This window comes from Salvelinus fontinalis, chromosome 41, assembly GCF_029448725.1.
Source record: "Salvelinus fontinalis isolate EN_2023a chromosome 41, ASM2944872v1, whole genome shotgun sequence".
NCBI classification, from domain to species: Eukaryota; Metazoa; Chordata; class Actinopteri; order Salmoniformes; family Salmonidae; genus Salvelinus; species Salvelinus fontinalis.
In genome coordinates this window covers 15,427,160-15,453,299 of record NC_074705.1, presented here as the reverse complement: position 1 = coordinate 15,453,299, position 26,140 = coordinate 15,427,160, and the positions used below count along the sequence as shown (strand labels likewise).

The 26,140-nt window shown below is 43.0% G+C and overlaps 1 protein-coding gene across 2 annotated transcripts in view; it reads left to right on the top strand.

Moving 5' to 3' along the window:
- Positions 1–26,140, top strand: part of LOC129840741 (double-stranded RNA-specific editase 1-like) — a 60,531-nt gene that overhangs the window by 7,617 nt on the left and 26,774 nt on the right. For both annotated transcript variants that reach the window (XM_055908884.1, XM_055908882.1), the window contains exons 2-3: positions 2,873–2,956; positions 21,820–21,869. The gene's annotated coding sequence lies outside the window, so the exon portion shown is untranslated. The remainder of the gene's footprint in view (positions 1–2,872; positions 2,957–21,819; positions 21,870–26,140) is intronic.

Here is a 26,140-nt window from a genome sequence, read left to right as displayed (position 1 = left end):
TTAGCAAATGATCCGCAGTATGGTCTCCCTACAATTCATTCTCAGCAGTCTGGTCTGGCCTCTCTCTCTCTCTTTTTCTCTCTCTCTCTCTCTCCCTCCCTCTCTCGCTCCTGTCTCCACCCCTGTCTTTTTCTCCCTCTCTCTCTCCCTCCCTCTCTCTCTCTCTCTGTCTCTTTACCCCTCCGCAGCGCTGACTGAGAAGATGAAGTATTATAGGCTAGGCCAGCCGGATCCTCTGTGACAGGGGGAGAGCGATGACCCCCTGTTCTGTACAACTCGCGCCCCTGCACTTGTAGCCATTCAGCCTCAATGAATTATATATGATGTTGGGCTGGTATTAATAAGGCCTTTGAGTCTGTGGCAGGCAGCTTGTCTGGCCCTCCTGTTTCAAACAGACAGCGTATGGTATCAGAGGACACGTTGGTTGATGTATTCCCATTACAGGGAGATGAATGGCTGATAAGACACCACCATCTACACTCTTAGATAAAAGGGTTCTTCGGCTGTCCCCATAGGGTAACCCTTTTTGGTTCCAGGGAGAACCCGTTTGGGTTCCACCTAGAAGCTTCTGTTCAAAGGGTCCTACATGGGACCCAAAAGGGTTCTACCTGGAACCAAAAGGGTTATTCAAATGGTTCTCCTTTGGGGACAGCCGAAGAACCCTTTTTAGGTTCCAGATAGCACCTTTTGTTCTAAGAGTGAACCTCTGAGACTGGTTCCGCTCGAGGTTTCTTCCTTCCCTGCCGCTGTGCTAGCGCAGGGCTACATCCATCATGCTCAGTTAGAGAGCGGTGGAGGGATGTAGGTCACCGTGACCGGGACTGTACCGTGGGACTGGTGCAGTGTCGTCACCGCTGCAGGTCAGGTTGAGTGCTCAGCTGGCGTATCCGTTTCCTGGGAGGGAATCAGCCAGGAAACCCCCTACCTCCACCATAGAGCCACGGAAGGTGATTGACTGACACAGTAGCACTAGCAGAAAAGTTAGGCAACACCCTCTCATTGGCTCCAATGCAATACATGTAATAAATAACAATCAACGTTTGGACAGCGAAGCTGCCTTCAGCAGGGCTTCATCACGGTCCCATCACCAGCCAGTCTCTGATTGGGCTTGCTGCTCAACAAGGTAGAACATTGGTATTTTGTTTGTCACTAGTCTGACCCGTCAGCGCTGTACTGGTGCTGGGCATCACGTGGGCAAAGAGAGTAGTAGACCCACTGGACTTGGCGATTGTGTGTCTGTCTTTCTGGTTGCTGTATGTCCATCAAATCCTAATCTGAACCTGGAAGTCAGTTCCACTGCTTTTTTCCATTCTTCCCCTCTAATCAGGGACTCATTTAGACCTGGGACACCAGGTGGGTGCAATTAATGATCAGGTAGAACAGAAAGCCAGCCGTACTTCGGTCCTCCAGGGTACGATGTGAATACACCTGCAGTAGGTCTTCTATGTGGTGATGAGCAATGTTCCCTCTAAAGTGCGCGCGTGCACGCAGTAGCCCCGAGACTGCCCTGCAGTAGAAATATCAGCAGCAGGAGATTGAACTTTTACCCTGTGACATGCTGACCACAAGACGCGAGCGTCGCAAAAGGAATGTGCACGTACATGTTATGCGCTTGTTTTGAGATCGGAGCGAGAGCTGCATGTAGCCACGTGCACATTTAGTTTATCCTATGCTAGTTAGTGAGTGATTAGCCCAGTTATGGATCATTTGTAGTCAGCAATCGAGGAGTGATTGCTTTCCTACAAGAGCACAAAATGTGTACAGTGCTAGACATTTTTGAAAACAGCTTGTATTTGTCTTAAAGGGGGTAGTGTTGTATTTTGAGGCAAACTAGAATAAGCTAAGAGGGTAGCATCATTTGTCTGATTCTCTGTAATAACGGTCAAGTGGTTCCTTGCATCAAACGACACAACAACATTTTCAGTCACCTCCTTGTCTGAAGGACAAATGGATAAACAGGTTCATGTCAAAGCCCAGCATGTTTTTCCCCCCAAAGCCTCATGGAATGTAGTCCTACATTGAACACCACACGTTGGCTGCTACTGTAGTCTGAATGATAGAACAGCTATTTCCAAGCTATGGGAAGCATTTTCTCCATTGTTTTTGATGGTAGGCCACTCTGGTAGGCCTACATTATGATCAAGTAGCCACAGTAGCCTACTTGGCAACTGTCAAAACCTAACTTAAAGCGGTTACAGCCTCAGTGTTCACAGTAAACACACACTGGAATTTGCACAGAATTTTCACAACGTTCAAGTTTGCGCTCAGCAGACCTGAAATATGCTCAGTGACGGGAACAATTCGAGGGAACTTTGGTGATGAGAGTGTCCATCCTGTCCGAAGTGGTTATTTTAGTCCCACTCTACAGACCTGCACTCTCCCTAGTCCCTCTGTCGAGGGGGACGTGAAGTGGCCAGCAGAGTTATCAGAGTATTAGCCTGGCACTATTATCTCATTAACATGCCCCACTTTACCAATCTGTATTAAAACCCTCTTTGACAAACTGAGCTGAGTGAGCCTGGCCACCATGCTTCAGGGCACTACAGACGACCGAGGTTATACCCAGGATTCCCATTGTTCTTTGAGTTCTCGTACAGATGTAGGATCTTAATTTGATCCCTCTTTTGTTGCTGAGTATTTTCCTGCAGCAGGAAATGCAAACTTGCCCTAACAAAAAATTGATCAACCCCTACAATAAATGTCAATTCATTATAATTCACATAATAATTCACAGTTCCTGTTGCTGCAGGATTATTTTCCTGCTGTAGCAAACTGGCTCAAATTAAGATCCTACATTTGTATAGGTCAGTGGCTCTAGTTTAGTTGGCTACTAATGCCGTTTACTTAACATTGCTGTGTTGCTCTTTTACAGGGATGAACTGAACTGGCAGAACAGTGCGTAAACTGATTGATGACCCTTGACCCTGATCTACTTCCTGCTTCTCTTCAAGATACTGTGAGTAACTAAGATATCATCTGTGGCTTTATGAAGGCTTTTCAGGCCATCAAAATAGAATTCATAACAGTTATTTTCTCTGGTTCAGACTGTAGCAGTAAGATGGAATGGTGTTTGGTTGGAGATGCTTAGTTCTAGTTACATAATGTCTGTGGCAAGTGCGTACATTTCAGAATGGAGTTCTGTAATTCCATTGTAACTCAACACTCATTGAATAATTGTTGAGGATCTGTTGAAGAGATCGTTTTCCTGTGATGAACCGAAGAAATCCCTGCTTTTTTGGTTGATGAGAATGTGCCGTCACACAGGGGTTACTTTGATGATGGCCCCCCACGTGACCAGGGTTCCTCTACTCACACACAGGGGCCTTGAGGGCTACCAGTGGTCAGAGAAGCCTCGTATCCCTGTCCCCTTAGTCAGACCAGTGGGACTCAGATGAGAGGGGGAATAGGACACATGGCAGTGTAGCGGTGCAGCGCTGCTCAGTCCTGTGGGAGAAGGCTAGACTTGCTGAGTCAAACCCCCGTCCCCCTGTCCTCTACCTCCCTTCCCCGATTTGGATGGCGCTGAATCATTGCGCCGCACCCCTAGCCCTCTAGAGGGAAGGAGAAAGGGGCGGAGGACAGGAGTTTTCGTGTATGTGTGTGATGTTACTCGGTGGTGGCCTGAGTCATTATTCTCCACCAACACGCTAACCTGACCGTTCACATTCTCTGGCCGGCTCGGACCTCCAGCCGAAACCGTCGCAGTACAACAAAGGGACCTCGCCTCATGACGTGGCTGTGAGTTATCAGTCATTTTGGGTAAAGCATCCAGCTAAAACGAATAACCAAATTCTATAGTACGGTAACGTAACCGAAGTTGCGAAGACAAACTGTTTACAAAAGTAGCAGTTTGCTTACCGCACATGTCAGTGTCCCGTACAATCATCCTCGAAGAGTGTTGATAGCTTTCTTTTACTGAATGAGGCTAGAAACCTGAGCAAGTCACCACCCATCCATACCAGGTTTTGCTTGACTGCATATTTTTCTTCCTTCCTGGTGAGAATTGTGATGAGTGTAGAACACCCTCTGCAGCTTAAGTGCCTATGAAACGTATTTCATCTTCCGAAGGGTGGGTTCTCATTTTCATTTGGCTACTGCCAGATAACTCAATTGGGTCATTGGGTGTAAGAACAGGAAGTGCCTCAGGTATCCTCGTGTCGAAGCCACTGATTGGCTAACTAATATCCCTCTCTGTGTAATATATATATATATATATATTTTTTTTTTTTACCTTTATTTAACTAGGCAAGTCAGTTAAGAACAAATTCTTATTTTCAATGACGGCCTAGGAACAGTGGGTTAACTGCCTGTTCAGGGGCAGAACGACAGATTTGTACCTTGTCAGCTCGGGGATTTGAACTTGCAGTAACCTTCCGGTTACTAGTCCAACGCTCTAACCACTAGGCTACCCTGCCGCCCCAAATAATATAGGCCTACACAGTCGTTAGTAATAAAGCTCTCTACTGTCTACAATTGTTAGTGCAACGTTCTAATCAGGTTGGTTATTGAAAAAACGTCTAGCTGGAGCTCATCTGAGCGGTTGGCTTCGGACGCCGTCACCCACTAGTACTTAATGCTGATTGTTACGGTTCCAACTCAGGCTGTCTGGCGCGAACAGTACGGATGCTTCTCAGTTTTATCTTCGTCTCACACACACACACACACACACACACACACACACACACACACACACACACACACACTCTTTAGTTATTTCGGATTGAACTGGTGAAACTCAGAATGTCTTGTGTTTTTTCTTGGATGCACGCACAATGTTCCTAGAGTAAATAGTAAACTTGGTCGTCAGCCAAAACGTGCATCTTCTTCTTGGAACAACACTCTGAGCTAGAGTGGGCGAAGCCATTGTCCAAATGTCCATTCAAGCACTCTGATTGGCTGTAAGGAAGGGCCTTTTTATTTTTTTTATTTTTTACTGTTATACACAAATAAAGCCCTTTTCCAGGTAAACAAACACAGAACAGGGATCAATAAATCCAAGCCCTCTCACATCAGCACAGTCGTGAAGAAGGCACAGCAGTGCCTCTTCCCCCTTAGATCCTTAGGAACTTTTACAGCTGCACCATCGAGAGCATCCTGACTGGTTATATCACTATCTGGTATGACAACTGCACCGCCCTCGACCGGAAGACCCTACAGAGGGTGGTGCGGACAGCCCAGCGCATCACTGGGGGTGAGCTCCCAGCCATCCAGGACGTACATGTGAGGTGGTGTCTGAGATAGGCCTGAAAAATTGCAAAAGATTCCAGCCACCAGAGACATGGACTGTTCTCCATGCTCCTGTCCGGCAGGCGGTACCGGTGCATCAAGGCTCTAAACATCTTCTATCTCCTGGTCATCGGCTAACAACTACTGCTCCCCCTCACACCTAAGCTGCTGCTAAAATGATTATTGATTACATTTATTCCTACCGCTACGCTGCTGTTCATTGATTATTGATTGACATTACCATTAGTATCTATCTATTTATCCTGCTTCTGGTCACTATTACTACTGTTTACATGTATTTATTACCATTAGTATAGTACCATCAGTATTTATATATTCCTGCTACAAGTAACTTTTCAGCCCTGTTTACATATATATATTACCATTAATATATTATCATTAGTATTTATATATTCCTGCTACCAGTCACTTTTCAGCCCTGTTTACATGTATATATTACCATTAATATATTATCATTAGTATTTATATATTCTTTCTACCAGTCACTTTTCATCCCTGTTTACATGTATATCCACATATCACGTCTACACTCACATTCTTACACACTAACACCACAGATTAAACAATGAGCCAGATATTTTACCAGATGTACAGTACCAGTCAAAAGTTTGGACACACCTACTCATTCCAGGATTTTTCTTTCTTTTTTGCTATTTTCTACGTTGTAGAATAATAGTGAAGACATCAGCACTATGAAATAACACATATGGAATCATGTAGTAACCAAAAAAGTGTTAAACAAATATAAATATATTTGAGATTTGAGATTCTTCAAAGCAGCCACCGTTTGCCTTGATGCCAGCTTTGTACACTCTTGGCATTCTCTCAACCAGCTTCATGAGGTAGTCACCTGGAATGCATTTCAATTAACAGGTGTGCCTTGTTAAAAGTTACTTTGTGAAATTTCTTTCCTTCTTAATGCCTTTGAGCCAATCAGTTGTGTTGTGACAAGGTAATGGTGCTATACAGAAGATATAAAGACCAAGTCCATATTATGGCAAGAACAGCTCAAATAAGCAAAGAGAAACGACAGTCCATCATTACTTTAAGACATGAAGGTCAGTCAATCCGGAAAATGTCATGAACTTTGAATGTTTCTTCAAGTGCAGTTGCAAAAACCATCAAGCGCTATGATGAAACTGACTCTCATGAGGACCGCCACAGGAAAAAAAGACCCAAAGTTACCTCCGCTGCAGAGAATAAGAGTTCAAGTAACAGACAAATCTCAACATCAACTGTTCAGAGGCGACTGCGTGAATCAGGCCTTCATGGTCGAATTGCTGCAAAGAAACTACTACTAAAGAACACCAATAATAAGAAGAGACTTGCTTGGGCCAAGAAACTCGAGCAATGGACATTAGACCGGTGAAAATCTGTCCTTTGGTCTAATGAGTCCAAATTTGAGATTTTTGGTTCCAACCACTGTGTCTTTGTGAGACGCAGAGTAGGTGTACGGATGATCTCCACATGTGTGGTTCCCACCGTGAAGCATGGAGGAGGAGGTGTGATGGAGTGGGGGTGCTTTGCTGGTGACACTGTCTGTGATTTATTTAGAATTCAAGGCACACTTAACCAGCATGGCTACCACAGCATTCTGCAGCGATGCGCCATCCCATCTGGTTTGCCCATTTGGTTTGCTCTTAGTGGGACTATCATTTGTTTTTCAACATGAGAATGACCCAAAACACACCTCCAGGCTGTGTAAGGGCTATTTGACCAAGAAAGAGAACGATGGAGTGCTGCATCAGATGACCTGGCCTCCACAATCACCCAACCTCAACCCAATTAAGATGGTTTGGGATGTGTTGGGCAGCCAACAAGTGCTCAGCGTATGTAGGAAGTCCTTCAAGACTGTTGGAAAAGCATTCCAGGTGAAGCTGGTTGAGAGAATGCCAAGAGTGTGCAAAGCTGTCATCAAGGCAAAGGGTGGCTACTTTGAATAATCTCAAATCTCAAATATATTTTGATTTGTTTAACACTTTTTATTGTCACTACATGATGTGTTATTATATAGTTTTGATATCTTCACTCTTATTCTACAATGTAGAAAATAGTAAAATAAAGAAAAACCCTTGAATGAGTAGTTCTGTCCAAACTTTTGACTGGTACAGTGTAGATGTGAGGCATCCGGTTGGCGTTTCCTCTCACTACCATATATGGCAGTGAGAGGAAACCCAGTGCCCGGCCGTGGGAGAAGATGGAACGAGATGGATTTTGGCCGACATTCTGTTCATTTACTCATCGATGAAACATTTGATCTCAATACAATTTTCTCTTCCCACAACTACAATCTGTTACAAACAGAGTGAACAAAGTTTTAAGTTACCCTTTGCCAAAGTTTCCAAAAATTGCAAAGGCGAATTGAGTTATTGCACACGTGCACTTCCTATATTCCCCAATGGAAATATGGAAATACACGCTAGAACACGCCAATATGCTACCCACCTCTTTGCTTGTTCTGCCTACTATGGCTCATTTGTTCCCATTTGAAACGACAGGCTGTGGTCTATCTTGGTTTAGTTCAAAAAAAAATATTTGCTAACACCCACCACGTACACTTCCATACATACAGACACTCACCACCACGCACACACCCACACCCACCACTTATGCTACTGTCATACTGTTTACTATTATTATTATTATGAGTGTTATTATTATTATCATTTATTCTGCTACCAGTCACTTTCTCCTAATCCCTACCTACAGTTGAAGTCGGAAGTTTACACACACTTAGGTTGGAGTCATTAAAACTCGTTTTTCAACCACTCCACACATTTCTTGTTCACAAACTTTAGTTTTGGCAAGTCGGTTAGGACATCTACTTTGTGCATGACACAAGACATTTTTCCAACAATTGTTTACAGACAGATTATTTCACTTATAATTCACTGTATCACAATTCCAGTGGGTCAGAAGTTTACATACACTAAGTTGACTGTGCCTTTAAACAGCTTGGAAAATTCCAGAAATGATGTCATGGTTTTAGAAGCTTCTGATAGGCTAATTGACATCATTTGAGTCAATTGGAGGTGTACCTTTGGATGTATTTCAAGGCCTACCTTCAAACTCAGTGCCTCTTTGCTTGACATTATGGGAAAATCAAAAGAAATCAGCCAAGACCTCAGAAAAAAAAAAAAATTACACCTCCGGTCTGGTTCATTCTTGGGAGCAATTTACAAATGCCTGAAGGTACTACTCTCATCTGTACAAACAATAGTACGCAAATATAAACACCATGGGACCAAGCAGCCGTCATACCGCTCAGGAAGGAGACGCGCTCTGTCTCCTAGAGATTAACGTACTTTGGTGCGAAAAGTGCAAATCAATCCCAGAACAACAGCAAAGGAACTTGTGAAGATGCTGGAGGAAACAGGTACAAAAGTATCTATGTCCACAGTAAAACGAGTCCTATATCGACATAACCTGAAAGGACGCTCAACAAGGAAGAAGCCACTGCTCCAAAACCGGCCATAAAAATGCCAGACTTTGGTTTGCAACTGCACATGGGGACAAAGATCATACTTTTTGGAGAAATGTCCTCTGGTCTAATGAAACAAAAATAGAACTGTTTGGCCATAATGACCATCATTATCGTTGTTGCTCCTAGACGTTTCCACTTCACAATAACAGCACTTACAGTTGACCGTTACAGCTCTAGCAGGGCAGAAATGTGATGAACTGACTTTGATTTGATTTGTTGGAAAAGGTGTAATTCTATGACTGTGCCACGATGAAAGTCACTGAGCTCTTCAGTAAGGCCATTCTACTGCCAATGTTTCCCTATGGAGATTGCATGGGTGTGTGCTCGATTTTATACACCTGCCAGCAACGGGTGTGGCTGAAATAGCCGAATCCACTAATTTGAAGGTGTGTCGACATACTTTCGTATATACTGTATTTATCGTGTTTTTTTATTTATAAAAATGTTCTTATAAGTTATACCTTTTGGATATTGAATACTGCACTGTTGGGTCTGGTTTGCAAGTTAGGCATTTTACTGTACTTGTGCATGTGACAAATAACACTTTTTTTCAGCGTTTTATTTACTGCTCTCTGTCAGCTTTCATTTGTCCAGTAGCATGCTGGACTGGACATGGCTGGACTGCTTTGACAGAACAGATTGAATCCTCACAAACATAACTCTCCAGTCCCTCAGGGATTGACGGTGGATCTACTTCTCCTGATAGGAGAGCCATTCTCCGTCTCGCTTCTCTCCCTCTCTGTCAGTGTGTGTTTGACAGACAGACAGATGACATAAATAGTAAATAGTGTCCAGAGCAGTACATTAGCAGATGTTAGCCCCTTCTTCCAGCCTGAGCTGATTTGTGTCGGGTGTGAATGCTGTCCAGACATCTGTCTGTCCCCCAGGGATTCTGCTGCTCCATTCAACCCCCTTTTCTGATTTATAACACACCACACATGGTATCTGTTCGTCATGATTTCACACTCACTCTTTATGTTTCTGCATGGTGTGTATTTTTATTAAGTGCTATTTGCACAGCTGTAGGACATTTGGGACACCAGGTGACCCTTGGAGATGTGGTGGTGTCACCCTGGGGTCTTTTCCTGACCTTCTTGGTAGCCTAATGTACTGCCTGCTTCTACACGCGTGTCCTTGAGAGAGTGTTTCGCAGCTGTTAAGTCTGTCCAGAAGAACATTGACTTCCGCCTGCTAGAAAAGCGAAATCAAAAAGGGATAAGGTCTTTATGTTTTATGGTTCTTGGTCCAGGGCCATGTTTGCATGATTGCTTAACACTCCCAGCAATGGGAGCACATCCTTTTCTAGGATCATATTCTATTGTAAATCCCTTTGGATTAACAAAAAAGGTATCTGCTAAGTGGCAAATATTTTTCAAAGTTAAAGGCTCTATGTGTTTGTGTACTTAATTTGATCTCTCTGTTGTTGCTGAGAATTTTCCCGCACGGCAGGAAATGCAAATTTGTAGTGTGTTAGAGTTTTAAAAAGGCTTCTAAAGTATGTAATTTCCACTTTGAAATTTCAGATTTGATTTGCCCTAAAGGAAAATGTATCAACCCCTTACAAAAATGTCCATTAATTATAATCCACATAATAATTCACATTTCCTGTTGGTGCAGGATTATTTTCCCACTGTAGCAAACTGGCTCAAATTAAGAGCCTACATCTGTAGCAAAGCAGATTTCATGACCTGGTTCTCTGACAGGGTGAAACCTCCCTTTAATTTCTCTGAGCTTTTCTCTTTACGGCCACTACGGTGAATGAGTCCCCAGAGTACGGTAGAGTTACATGGAGACCGGGACTGCTCGATGCATTGTGTCTCTTACTGCATTAGAAACCATCCGTCTCGGTAGAAGCACTGTTGTTTGTATTGACAGAAGTGAGTCAAATGACTCCAAAGGGACACTTGCCTTTTGATTTTGGTTTTGAGAAGGAGCACAAGTCAGAACGTATTTATAAAGTGTCTCAGAGTAGGAGTGGGGCCTTTTTAGATCATAATCAATACGATTATCTGAACAGGGGAAACCTGATCTACATCAGCAATACTCGTAGGCTGCGTTTACAAAGACAGCCCAATTCCGATTTTCTTTTTTACACTAACCGCACTTTTGACCAATCACATCAGATCTTTTCACATCAGATCTTTTTCAGAGCTGATCTGATTGGTCAAAAGACCAATTACTGAAAAAAAAATAAGAATCAGAATTGGGCTGCCTTTGTAAACGCAGCCTTAGACAGCGTGAATTCAGACCAAGAACTCAGACCTCCCATACTACGTAATGTTTGTCAGAAGACATTTGTCAAGAGGTCAGGTCAATAGCAGTACCTTGTCTCACCAAGTAGCCCTATCCTGCAGTCAACTGACCAAATCACCCTCAAGTGGCCTCATAGGTGGAATGTCATTCATATTTTTCATAATTAATAAACAAAACAAAAAAAGTAACGCAGAAAATCCGGTGTTTCTATGTCAAACGGTTTTGTTATATTTCAGTCTTATGTGATGTATATAAAGTGTAATATTGGGATGCAAACTCAAAATGTAATACATTTCAACTCTATATCTGACATGGTACAGGCTTTTAAGCCCATAACCACGTGTGTGAGGTGTATACTTTTGTTTCAAAGTAGATTTGTTTAAGACTACCGAGAATCACTATGTGTGACCCTGATTTAGCCCACTGCAGTGAAAGGATAAAGGTAAAACATCTCCACCAGCTGTGAGGTGAAGAAGAATGTGTACTGTACTCCCTGCCCCCTGCAGGACTTGTTTTTTCCCTGACGGTTGGTGAACTCAGAGAGGAAAGATCACAAGAATACAGAAAGGATATAACACAGAAAGGTGACATAAACATTCTGGTGTTGTGTAAAATAGCTCTGGGAAGTGGAATAAAAAGGTTTACCATGCTTCAGTTCCCACTGTATTCATTATTCCTGGTATCACAGATTAGGAGTGATGGCTATTAGCCACACCGTTTTCCACCTAATCATTTAAATATGAGGAACCAGGATGTTAAGGCATTCTGGTGCAGTGGGGCGAACATCCTCTCTCTTGGATCTCCTCTATCATATCTTTAGGGCAGATTATTTCTTTCTGTGTGGATTATTTTATTTTTGCCATCCCCCACTGCAGGTGCTCATCCTTCATACAGCAATGTAATCCCCGGAATCTTAATCTCCTCTCTTGGAAATGATTTTGGGAAACAGATTAAATGCAGAGAAACCAGGAGAGGCACCATCTGACCTTGTGGGCCCCACCCTGATAGGAACATGCTGATCTGTGCAATATGGCGATATAGTGTGCAGGGCAGGCATCACCCTTACTGTGTTGCCTTGAATCGGTTATGCATGTATCCCTACACTAAAGGGGTTACCATGATTTTCACAGTAGCTTACAGGCAGCTAGGTGGCAAGTCAAATTCTGTATTTCATATTACAGTATACCTACTGTAGGATAAATACGGTATCAAAGCAAGTGCTGTGTAATGACACACAGTACAATACTGTGTAATGGCACACAGTACAATACTGTAAAATTGACTGTATTATACTGTAAAAAAGTAAACTCTACCTTAATCGGAATGAATGAATGAAATTCCTTAAGGGAAAGGGTTTGTATTTCACAGTATTTTACTGTAATTACAAGCGATTGGTGCAAGCAGGTTGGCTGCTAGGTAAAGTGTTTACACATTACACCATATTCAAGAATATTTGGTGGCACGTCTAGAGGCCTTAATGAAGGCTTCGAAACTTGCAGCAACTACAGGGCAAAATAGAACAAAAGGACATGGGAAAATGCTCAAACATTTAAGGTTTAAGACTTGCTGCCACTCCATTATGTCCCCTATATAAACTGATGGGGCACTATCACTACATAGGAGTTAAATTGGTACAGCATTCTCACTCACGGGTGCAACAAATATAGCCTCTTACAAGGCACACCTCAACATATGTTAATAATGAGCCAGAAACAACAAACCATGCACCTACTAGTGGTCAAAAGGCTTTTGGGCCTCCCGGGTGGCGCAGTGGTCTAGGGCACTGCATTGCAGTGCTAGCTGCGCCACCAGAGTCTCTGGGTTCGCGCCCAAGCTCTGTCGCAGCCGGCCGCGACCGGGAGGTCCGTGGGGTGACGCACAATTGGCATAGCGTCGTCCGGGTTAGGGAGTGTTTGGCCGGTAGGGATATCCTTGTCTCATCGCGCTCCAGCGACTCCTGTGGCGGGCCGGGCGCAGTGCGCGCTAACCAAGGGGGCCAGGTACACGGTGTTTCCTCCGACACATTGGTGCGGCTGGCTTCCGGGTTGGAGGCGCGCTGTGTTAAGAAGCAGTGCGGCTTGGTTGGGTTGTGCTTCGGAGGATGGCATGGCTTTCAACCTTTGTCTCTCCCGAGCCCGTACGGGAGTTGTAGTGATGAGACAAGATAGTAATTACTAGCGATTGGATACCACGAAAATTGGGGAGAAAATGGGATAAAATTGAAAGGCTTTTGCAGCTACAAAGATACCATACGGCACTGGGGGGTGTGAGGTTGATTACAGTGCCATTGGAAATACAGCCAGTCTTTCCCCGCCCACAACATTTTCCCACAATGCACCATAATTTACAGTATGCTGCAGTAAAACATTTCAGAGGTTTTTACTGTTGATAATACTCAAAAGGACTGTATAAATGACAGATTTCTGTTACAGTGTATGAACAACCGATTAGGCATGTATCGTATGTACAGTTGGATATGTATGTAGGCCTGTCCTATGATCATTCCACCAGACATAGTGGGAGTGTATTATCAATGACAATATAATGTTATAGTGTTCGAGAAGCTTTAGAGCGTTGGGACAGTAACCGAAACATCGCTGGTTTGAATACCCGAGCCGACAAGGTGAAAAATCTGTCGTTGTTGTCACGCCCTGACCTGAGATATCTCTGTTTTCTTTATATTTTGGTTAGATCAGGGTGTGACTAGGGTGGGTATGCTAGTTTTGTATTGTCTAGGGGTTTTTGTAGGTCTAGGTGATTTGTATGTCTATGGTGGCCTGATATGGTTCCCAATCAGAGGCAGCTGTTTATCGTTGTCTCTGATTGGGGATCATATTTAGGTAGCCATTTTCCTTTTGGTGTTTGTGGGTTCTTGTTCTATGTTTAGTTGCCTGTCTGCACTACTCATATTAGCTTCACGGTTCGTTTTGTTATTTTGTTCAGTGTTCGTTCTTATAATAAAGAAGAATTTACGCTTACCACGCTGCGCCTTGGGCTCCTCCTTACAACGGCCCTTTAGCAAGGAACTTAACCCTAATTTTCTCCAGAGGCGCTGTGCTACTATGGCTGACCCTATAAAACAACACATTTCACCTGATCTATCCAGTGTATGTGACAATAAAACATAGAAATATTTCGTTTTTTACTGTTGCAGCAATGCAGTATTTCAGATGTAGCTATGCAGAATATACAGTTGAAGTCGGAAGTTTACATACACTTAGGTTGGAGTCATTAAAACACATTTTTCAACCACTCCACAAATGTCTTGTTTACAAACTATAGTTTTGGCAAGTCGGTTAGGACATCTACTTTGTGCATGACACAAGTCATTTTTCCAACAATTGTTTACAGACAGATTTCACTGTATCGCAATTCCAGTGGGTCAGAAGTTTACATACACTAAGTTGACTGTGCCTTTAAACAGCTTGGAAAATTCCAGAAAATGATATCATGGCTTTAGAAGCTTCTGATAGGCTAATTGACATAATTTGAGTTAATTAGAGGTGTACCTGTGGATGTATTTCAAGGCCTACCTTCAAACTCAGTGCCTCTTTGCTTGACATCATGGGAAAATCAAAAATAAATCAGCCAAGACCTCAGAAAAAATGTGTTTACCTTCACAAGTCTGGTTCATCCTTGGGAGCAATTTCCAAACACCTGAAGGTACCATATTCATCTGTACAAACAATAGTACGCAAGTATAAACACCATGGGACCACGCGGCCATCATACTGCTCAGGAAGGAGACACGTTCTGTCTCCTAGAGATGAATGTGATTTGGTGCAAAAAGTGCAAATCAATCCCAGAACAACAGCAAAGGACCTTGTGAAGATGCTGGAGGAAACAGGTACAAAAGTATCTATATCCACATGTAACGGATGTGAAATGGCTAGCTAGTTAGCGGGTACGCGCTAGTAGCATTTCAATCAGTTACGTCACTTGCTCTGAGACTTAAGTAGTGTTGCCCCTTGCTCTGCAAGAGCCGTGGCCTTTGTGGAGCGATGGGTAACGATGCTTCGTGGGCGACCGTTGTTGATGTGTGCAGAGGGTCCCTGGTTCGCGCCCGTGTCGGGGCGAGGGGACGGTTTAAAGTTATACTGTTACATTGATGCTGTTGACCCGGATCACTGGTTGTTGCAGAAAAGGAGGAGGGTGAAAGGGGGGTGAGTGTAACGGATGTGAAATGGCTAGCTAGTTAGCGGGTACGCGCTAGTAGCATTTCAATCAGTTACGTCACTTGCTCTGAGACTTAAGTAGTGTTGCCCCTTGCTCTGCAAGAGCCGTGGCCTTTGTGGAGCGATGGGTAACGATGCTTCGTGGGCGACCGTTGTTGATGTGTGCAGAGGGTCCCTGGTTCGCGCCCGTGTCGGGGCGAGGGGACGCCGTAAAGTTATACTGTTACACACAGTAAATCGAGTCCTATATCGATATAACCTGAAAGGCCGCTCAGCAAGGAAGAAACCACTGCTCCAAAACAGCCATAAAAAAGCCAGACTACGGTTTGCAACTGCACATGGGGACAAAGATAGTACTTTTTGGAGAAATGTTCTCTGGTCTGATGAAACAAAAATAGAACTGTTTGGCCATAATGACCGTCGTTATGTTTGGAGGAAAAAGGGGGATGCTTGCAAGCCGAAGAACACCATCCCAACCGTGAAGCACGGGGGTGGCAGCATCATGTTGTGGGTGTGCTTTGCTGCAGGAGGGACTGGTGCACTTCACAAAATAAATGGCCTCATGAGGGAGGAAAATTATGTGGATATATTGAAGCAACATCTCAAGACATCAGTCAGGAAGGTGAAGCTTGGTTGCAAATGGGTCTTCCAAATGGACAATGACCCCAAGCATACTTCCAAGCATACTTCCAAAGTTGTGGCAAAATGGCTTAAGGACAACAAAGGCAAGATATTGTAATGGCCATCACAAAGCCCTGACCTCAATCCTATAGAAAATGTGTGGGCAGAACTTAAAAAGCATGTGCGAACAAGGAGGCCTACAAACCTGACTCAGTTACACCAGATATGTTACACCACTTATTGTGGGAAGCTTGTGGAAGGCTACCCGAAACGTTTGACCCAAGTTAAACAATTTAAAGGCAATGCTACCAAATACTAATTGAGTGTATGTAAACTTCTGACCCACTGGGAATGTGATGAAATAAATAAAAGCTGAAATAAATAATTCTCTCTACTATTATTCTGACATTTCACATTCTTAAAATAAAGTGGTGATCCTAACTGACCTAAGACAGGGAAGTTTTACTAGGATTATATGTCAGGAATTGTGAAAAACTGAGTTTAAATGTATTTGTGTCATGCCCTGACCTTAGAGAGCCTTTTTATGTCTCTAGTTGGTTTGGTCAGGGTGTGATTTGGGGTGGGCATTCTATGTTTTGTTTTCTATGTTTCTTTATTTCTATGTTTTGGCCGGGTATGGTTCTCAATCAGGGACAGCTGTCTATCGTTGTCTCTGATTGGGAATCATATTTAGGTAGCCCTTTTTCCCTCCTTTCAGTGTGGGTAGTTATCTTTGTTAGTGGAACTTTGCCCTGTAAGCTTCACGGTTGTTTTTCGTTTGTTGTTTTGTTGGCGACATTTTAAATAAAAAGATAAATGTACGCTCACCACGCTGCACTTTGGTCCACTTCTTTTGACGGCCGTGACAATTTGGCTAAGGTGTTTGTAGACTTCCGACTTCAACTGTATATAGCCATGCATCTCCATCAGTATGCCATCATCATTTAAAAGGGATGTTACCAGCGGTGAATAGTGATTTTACTCTTGTGCATGAAATAAATCCATAATATTCAGTCATACTTTTCACTGCTGAGTGCAGTAAAACTGGTTTGATGGTCACAATGGAATCATTCTCTGTAGAGTGATTTAATGGAGCCTGTGCATCAGCTCAATATCGTAAAGCTGATTGTTAAAGGTGCAATCTGTGATTGCGGCAAACATTTGACTTTTAAATTCACTATATTTTTGAAGAATAGATTTTTGAAGAATATAACTTATAAATTCCTCATGAGCCTAGATCAATTGTCAATCAGTTCAATCAGAACCCAAAATAAAAGCTTGTTTTATTCCTTTGTTTGTAAACAATGTAATTGAAAACACTGTATTTAAAAAAAAACATTTATATATATTTTACCTTTATTTAACTAAGCAAGTCAGTTAAGAACAAATTCTTATATACAATGACGCCCTACACCAGCCAAATCCGGACAACACTGGGCCAATTGTGCACCGCCCTATGGGACTCCCAATCACGGCCGGTTGTGATGCAGCCTGGATTCGAACCAGGGTGTCTGTAGTGACACCTCTAGGACTGAGATGCAGTGCCTTAGACCACTGCGCCAGTGTATAGCCTTCAAACATGGTTTAAACTATCATTTTGATCACAGATGGGCATAGCTCTGTCTATGAATTTTAGAGGGGTAACATTTTTCCAGTCCCATCCCTCATCAGAGGTGGGGGGTGACCGCTTAACTGCAGATTGCCCCTTAAAGAGATTCATGTATACTTTTTAGCCAGTATTTCTAAAAGTAGCACTCACGATCCAAAAGTGGTCCCCGAAAGTTGCGTACTACATCATATATGTTCACCACATCATTGCTCTCTCTCTCTCTCTCTCTCTCTTTGCTGTGTCCATTGAGTTGTTGGACTTGCCCTGCAATCTCATTGGATAACGCTGGGCAGACCTCTTGCCAGCTGTCACTTAAATGTGATGCGCTGAAGCTCATAGAACTCAAATTGCTAGGGGGCGGGCCAACATGGGGGGAAATGTAGGGAAAATGGCATGGCACAGCTTCAAGAAAACGGTCGCTTTCAAACTAGGGATTTTGTGGCTAATTTAGGTACGACAGTAATTCTGCTCATAGATTATGGATGTATGAAATTTTCAGCCCAAAGCGGGAGGTTTAAAGAAATTCATTCTTAGTCGCTAAAGTACCGGAGCATTTCTTTAATGTTTCAACTCTGCTTGTAAATTAACCTAACATTACATAGGCTACAGTATAAGTTTCACACACCAATATTTAACAGTGAAAAGATCGCTCATTACAATACAATGTCAATGTAACGAAATAGAAATAGCCTTATACACTAAATCCCACATGTTTAAAAGAGCCACCCCAGACCCCTCAACACCCTGCTCCCCCTCCAGCCCTGACCCAGCACCTCAACATCAGGACTGTTCGAAAGCAATGCACTCTGACGGTGAGTCAACATCCCCGGTTGCTTACTTCATGCTCCGTCTCACTATTGCACGACAGGAATTTGTTTGGATTCCCATACATGAGCTGTGTTGATGTGATGATGGGCTTGCCCTGCTTATTCAAGAGGCATACAACTGGAAGAGTTTGGACAAGTGCCCTGGAACGGTAGGGAGCCGTACAGGCCAAGGGGTCGGAACAGACGAGGAAGTAAACTCCCCTCAGGAAGAAGGGGGAAAATCCATAGGTTCTTCGTCTCACAATACATACACAATGCAATATGTAAGTGCGTTGTTAACAGCAACCTTCTACCTACCAAAATGTTAGTCCTCCTCTCATTCACTCTCATTCTGTGGTCTGGCCGTGGACAATGGTGGCTCTATCAGCCCTTTACGAGGTCCACGCTCCGAAAGAGACTGCGTGTCACGTGCGCTCCCTCTCCGGCCTCTAGGTCACCAGGCTGCTTGTTATGGCGCACACCTGTCCCCATCGTTACGCGCACCTGCGCTCCATCAGACTCACCTGGGCTCCATCACTTCCCTGATTGCCTTCCCTAAATATGTCACTCCCTTAGGTTCCTTCCCCAGGCGTCATTGTTTCTGCTCCTGCGTCATGTCTGTGCGTTGTTCGTGTTTCTTATTTTTGTATTATGTTGTGTTTATTTATTAAAACACGCACTCTCTGAACTTGCTTCCCGACTCTCAGCACGCACGTTACAGTGTGTGCTCCTCTCAAACATTAGACTGTGGGAATGTTTGTTTTCTCGACATGGTTCAGTGTGGCGATATCCAGTCTTTCTTTTTTTAAATAGAGCTAGAGCAGGAATATTTGCATGTGGCTCCCACAAAATGTGCTTTTATTATTCTTCTTGTGTCATATTTCCTTGGCAATTAGAAGCACTACAGACTCTGTAAACTGTACCAATACTCTGTCTAACACCCTGAGTTTTCAAACCATTGTCACTCGTGACCACAGTCTCTCTCTATGCACAGGGAAATTACCCTAAACATCAGGCACCATAAAACATCAAATGGAATCACTGGTGCACCAAATTACCCTCAGCACATGTGGTTCTGCCTGAGTAAGCTGCCCTGGAGCCCTCTGGGCTGTGTCCCAAATGGCACCCTATTCCCTTTGTAGTGCACTACTTTTGACCAGAGCCACTGGTGCAGCCCCTGCACGGCGTGGGGGCCCACGAGCTCCGGGGGCCCATGTGCCTGTCATCGATAGTCTCTTTTTTTTTTACCCTCAAAAAAGTCATTCATTAACCTTTTTCATTTCCATATGCACTAGGAGGCTAAGTATTTGTTTCGTAGGTGTCAAGAATGTGACTGATCAAAGTGCCTCAGGCCTTGAAATAGAAATCATAGATTGAAAGTAAGGGGATATCGGTGAACAAATGCTGTGGTGAAGGCTTCGACAGTGCCGGTGGAATGAGTGGAGCTTACTCGGGGGTTCAAAGCACATATCAGACCGGAGATTAACGCATTGTTCTTAGGTAGAGTTTTAGTTTAGAAAGCGATCTCTCCGCAGAAGTGACAAAATGGTAAAAACAACTTGATTGCCATAGCAACATCAGGGAAACTGGGAAGAAGGGAGTGGCAGTTCTGTAACATCTTTAATTGAGCCTCTCGCTTTCCCCTTATTTTCCGGCCTCAACACGTTACGAAAAGAGATTACCTATCCCAGAGCTTCCTATATAGTTCATCTGGATACTGGACAGGAAATGAATTGGCCGATGCAAACAGATCATCTTTAGTGGATAACAGTTCTTAAGGGCTCAAGCAAATCAAACATATTGGTTGCTGATTAGTATGCTGTTGTATCGACTTTTTTTTTTTACAATCTGCAATGTTTGAATTTCTAACTTGAATTACTGAACAAGTCATTTCATTAAATCTTGGCAGCTTTGCGACACCGTGTATAGCTTTGTGAAATGTTAGGCTTAACTTGAGAAAATAATCCCCAAATAGGCCTACCAATAAATATTGATCCATGACTTAAAGTACGCACTGACTGCTGTATGGCACTCACGGCTGTAAGTCTCTCTGGATAAGAGCGTCTGCTAAATGACAAAAATGTAAATGTGAAATGCCTAAAGCAAGACTGTAGGCTACATGCCCTGGTACCACAGAAAGACTATCATCGATGTAAGTCTGGCTGACGCATTCCACATTTGTTTTTTATGGAGGAGGGGGACGAACTCTAACCTTGAGGGGGGGGGGTCAAAAAAACTGTGTTACGCCAAAACTAGTGCACTAGGTAGGGAGTAGTATGGGTGCTGTTTGGGACGCAGCCCCAGAGCCTCGGAGCGGGTTGGATGTTGAATGGGCTGATTACTCCCCTGTCCCCTGTCCCTAGCCCCTAGCATTATGATGTGCAGGGGGAGAGAAATGATGCAGGTGACACCAGTAACTGATTAAGCTGTCAAAGTATTGATGAGACCTGCATGCAGATAGGATAGTGAAGCAGGGGAAAGAGCAGGCAGTTTGCTATAGAGTGCCTTTTCTTCATCACCACTTATCTGCAGATTACTATCTGTGCAATGCATGTGAGAATGCTTCCGTGGCTTTGTCATGAATACATGTTTTGAGGAATGACCTGGAATGATCTGTGATGAATCGAGGCAAACGAGATTCAGAGTGAAGCAATTAATACATGTTGACGTTGAAAAGGCCAAGAGAACACGAGAGTGCGTCCTGCTTAACCATCTGAACCACGTGGCACAAGCCATTGTGCTGTAAGTTAAGCTGCCGTTTTGGATTGGAGGACCTCGTTAGCATTATTCTGGAGCCGTGAATGCCTACAGCTGTCTGTGGAGGAAGTTGTGATGTGTCAAAGGAAGTGCGTCTCTGTGATGTCCAGCAGGCAGCATCTGTGCCCTTGAATTACATTCAGCTGTTGTGAATAAGACACACACACACTTATTTTGCTTGATTAGCTACTTAACAAGAGAGCGCACTACGTTTGACTTCTTCACAGGACACGAATGAGGGTACCATGTCACCATAACAATACCCATGCTATGTTCAATTGTTCTTGTTTTCTGATGAATATGGCCGGCCCTGGCTCCCTGCACCTACAATTGTCACTTTGACTTTGAGTTCTGTGTGCTGCCAGAGTAGGCTGTAACAGTGTTGATATTGGATAAGGGGAGAGTATAATTCTGTGCAGTCCTTAGTTCATTTCTGGCTTGTAGTTTCAGGTTGGGGTTAGAGGCAGATCCACTGTCAAGGGTCAGACAGACCCTGTGGCACACTGACAAACCAAGCAGTGAGTGGAGTCCATACACTCACCCTCCTAGTGTGTGCACTTCTGATCGTCATCACACCCCTCATGTGAACTCTGTTTGTTACAGTGCATTCTCAACAGGATAGAGCACATACTAGATCATCCTACTGTGGTGTGGGGCTATTCAGTGCTGTGTTGTCAGAGGATAGGATCTAATAGAAAGTGTTTGCTTACTAAAAATGTGAGTAGTTCAAGAGTTCCATCTAGTGGTTGTTTGACGCTACTACATGATCTGTTGATGTGTAAGCTTTTACCACAGCCAGAGGACTGCAAAGTCTTGGAAGTTTGAACTATACAGGAGGTTTACATACTGTTTTAATTGTTTTTTCAGATCACTGGATCCACCAAGTACACCCAGAGCGCTCAGCAGGTATAAACCAGGTGGGTGACCTGTTTTGTCATTTGATTTCATTTTCAGGCCCAGGGCCGGCCCGCTCTTTCAGCACTATTAGGCGGATGCCTATGGCAGGATTTTCTGAGCTAAACTGACCAGGATGCACCTCCATCAACACATAATTCTGCCCCAAAACAATGACAATTTCTCTCAACCAGTGTCATTTGGGCTTTTTAGGTGAGCGCTGATGCCGCCCTGTGATAAGCAGTGCCCGCTTTGCCAAAGTCAGGGACACTAAATATTTATCTTGTCCATTCCCTGCGCGCCTCTCCAGGGTGCTGTTGGCGAGACGTTCCATCATCCAAATTGTTTTACATAAATCATGTGGCAAATAAAGTGAAGAGTATGTGGCCTTTTCTGTAGCCTAGATAAAATGGATGACAATGTAATGAGACGGAAACGTTTGCATCATGTAGGTTTCTCAGATCAAATTGCCCAACCTAAATAAATAAAAAATGCGCTGACGTGTTAACAAACAGTATATCCTAAAAACAGGACAGGTCAAAGTAAAACGGACAATATGGAATGGACAATCAGGCTACTCACAACTGCTGTTCAGGAGTTTGATCCCATGGGCTTAATTGTCATGATCAGTGGTTTCAAGTTTATATTGTACTTTTTTTACGAGCTGATCATAGCGAAAAAAGAAAATACATCTACATTTTCCGCTGTGTAAACACATTGCAAATAGGTTAATGTAGCTGATTTTCAGAGCTTTAATAGCGTTGAATTAAATAATTAGGTCAAAGGAATCAGGACTAATAAAGGCAACGGCCTGTTTTACAAACAGTGGGCCTACCAAATGGGTGGGCATTCATAAAATTCCATTGTGGCCAACATGGTAGGCCGTCTTTTTTTGGTCCTGACCGGATCGGCCATACTTTTTTTGGGTATTTTACAAAAGGTAGGCCTCCCACATAGATGGGCATTCCTAAAATTCCATTTCAGGCGACACTGTAGGCTATACCTCAGTAAGCACGGACTGACACGGATGTCTTTTTTTGGTGCAGTCCAGACCGGCCTTGATTTGCACATCCAAGGACGTTTGTTTTTGGTCCAGTCCGGATCAAATCTGAACCAATCATAGGCGTCTATTTTTGGTTCAGATTTTGTCCGGTCTGGACCAGCCTTGATTTGGCTCAAACATATGTCTATAAATGCCGTCTTTTCCATTTCATTCAGAACCCAAAATTAACCTGATTTCAATGCCCGGAAAATACGTATTTTCACCTTTAATTCAGAACCTAAATTGAACCTAACTTCAACATCTAGAAGAATACATATTTTAGACGTATTTTCAACATAATTTTGCTTCCTAGGACTATTCTAGTAGGGGCTGCAGTTTTTTAGTCATGCTAGGGAAGCAGAACGCCCAGGACCGGCCGTGCTCAGGCCACATATCTGTTGTCATTTTCTCTATGGATTAGCACAATAGCAATCTTTAAAAAAAAGAAAGAAATACAAATACAAAATGGATAATTAAAAAAGTGTTTATGTCCCAACTTTGGCACTGTATAGCCAACCTATATAGAGAAATGTTTTGTTTACAATCAAATGTCATGTTAAGTGATACATACGTGCCCATGCTTGCATCATAAAGCCCTGTAGCAGAATAGCTATACACTGATGTCGGGACCTTGACAAAACTTAGCAGTGAGTGAATGATTGCCATGTGAACACACAAGACTGATTAGCTATTCTGAACAAGTATATTCTTCTTCTGGCTTTATCTAGCTCTATTTGAGATATTTTACCTTGCCTCGCTGGCTTGCTAGGTAATCAATTATCCGTTGACATCTGCAATGTGGGGCGGCAGGGAGCCTAGTGGTTAGAGCATTGGGCCAGTAACCAAAAGGTTGCTAGATCGAATCTCCGAGCTGACAAGGTAAAAACTGTTCCTAGGCCGTAATTGTAAATAAGAATTTGTTCTTAACTGACTTGACTAGTTAAATTAAAAATGTAAAAAATGTTGCAGAGGATGGCCATCTTATTACGTGTTTGTTAACCCTTTAGGTCTTGTGGGAATTGGCCTATATGGATAGGAATACATTGAAATGTTTCTTACTGAAGAAATATGAAATGCATATGCATAAGCATGCACGCAATAGAAAAGGAACAGTTTGGAGATTATGGGGAAATGATTAGACCAAAGTTGAGGACACGCATGAGACTGAGTCCGAACGTTACCCTGACGATTTGATGTGCGTTTTACATTTGCTGTACTTTTTTCCGCATTTGTTGATAACAAAATCTGAAAATACTCTGGATACATTCAATAACAGGATAAGAATATTCCTGGAAAATGTGAGGTAGGTGCAACATAAGACAAACAAATGACAAGAGTTTGAGTGAGAGGACTAAGGGTTTTAGTTAGAGGTGGCCACACACTTCTCCAAAGTGTGCCCGTGTAATTTCAATGCACTTTTATGACTCAAAGAATAGTCTTTAGGTGCTTTTTTTTTAGCTCTCCTAGCTGTGCCGTTGAGGAACTAGAGCAAGCACACTTGTAGTTGTTTTGTTTGGAATACAACCCTCACCCCCCCATCACACATTTACTGTTGGCTACGCAATCGGAAAAAACGGCCCATTACAAATCGCAATCTGGGTCAGGTGGGCATCATTTAAAAGCTTGTTCTATTGCCAACATGACTAGCTAAGTTATAAAATATAATCTTACGGTGTTAGGCCTTCACAAAGCAATTCAGAGAAACAAATTGTAATTTTGGTGAGCATAGAAATGAGTCATGAGTGCATTCAGGTGTGTGTTCTTCACAATAGACAAACACAGGCTCATTCTGTTCAGGACAACCCAGGCTATGACACCATGTCATCTGGTAACTGTACATCAATCATACTGATCATGAATGTTGACACTGTATATGACATGAGTTTTACGTTATGGAAATGTGAAGTGCACATTTGGACGGGTATTTGGCTCGCTTGTATGACATCAAAGCGGTATTTATTATAATCCTCAACGTCTCATCTTTTAAATGACATCCTATCCTCTTAACCCTCCGGCTGTGTTCCGGTCCAATTGGACCGATTTACAAGTTTTCTCTCTGAAAAATGTAGTTCATTTAATCTGATTGTCATAAGGTTCCATGACTTTGTCCACACAGGGCATCTGAACACACAAAACACATTTTAATGATTTTCATAACATTTTGGGAACATTATTTTAACTTTTGTACACCTGTGATGTTCCCGGTCAAAAATGACCGGTCATTAGAAATGAATGGGAGAGACTACAATTAGTGTATAAAATTGAGTTCAGGGACATGCCCATTCATCAGATGGACAGACTTCCTCTCTCAGACCCCCACATGCATGTGTGTTTGAACACACACACACACACACACACACACACACACACACACACACACACACACACACACACACACACACACACACACACACACACACACACACACACACACACACACACACACACACACACACACACACCTCACTCCCATTCTTGGCTTCGATGGAAACCCCCATGGGAACCTTTCCCCGAATAGAATCTTTCCCCCAGGGGAACCACATCTGTTGGCATTCTCACAAACAATCGCAACATTGTTTCAATAATATAGAGAACTTATCTCACAGCTCTGGTATATACAGCTTTTTGGGGGCCTTGCTCACAATTAGTTCTGTGGCAGCACATTGACCAAACGATATACTGTATGCGAGACTCTTGATCATATCTTTGATCATGACACTGATGAGGAGGAGAGTCCTTGTTAAACTTTGACACTAAGTAGTCTGTGATAAATAGCACAATATGTTTCATCTGAGTATTTGTTATAGTCAAAATAATCCATACATTATGCTTTTTTTTTAACTCAAAAACGAGTTGTATGAGCTCAGGTCAATGAGGCCTACAGGCCATAAATAGAAAATAGAAGTTCAAACCTTGTAATGTTCACAAGAACCTAAGTTGATAAAAAATTATAACACAACATAAGGTGATAATAAATGTATTATTATGGATTTTTAATCAGCTATAACGGTGTGGTCATTTTGGACCGACCCCATTAATGAACATGAATCGAACACAACAGGAGGGTTAATATACAGCATTTCCCTCAGTCAGACAACAAAACATTAGCAAAAGTTGCCCAATTAGCGGAAGGGATGGGGCCAACTTCTTGTTGCATGCGGTGCTCAAGTTCAGAACGTCTGTCGGTCAAAACCCATACAGCGCTGTGATGCGTAGAGCCTGAGCTCTGACGTCATTTATAGCATGTTACTC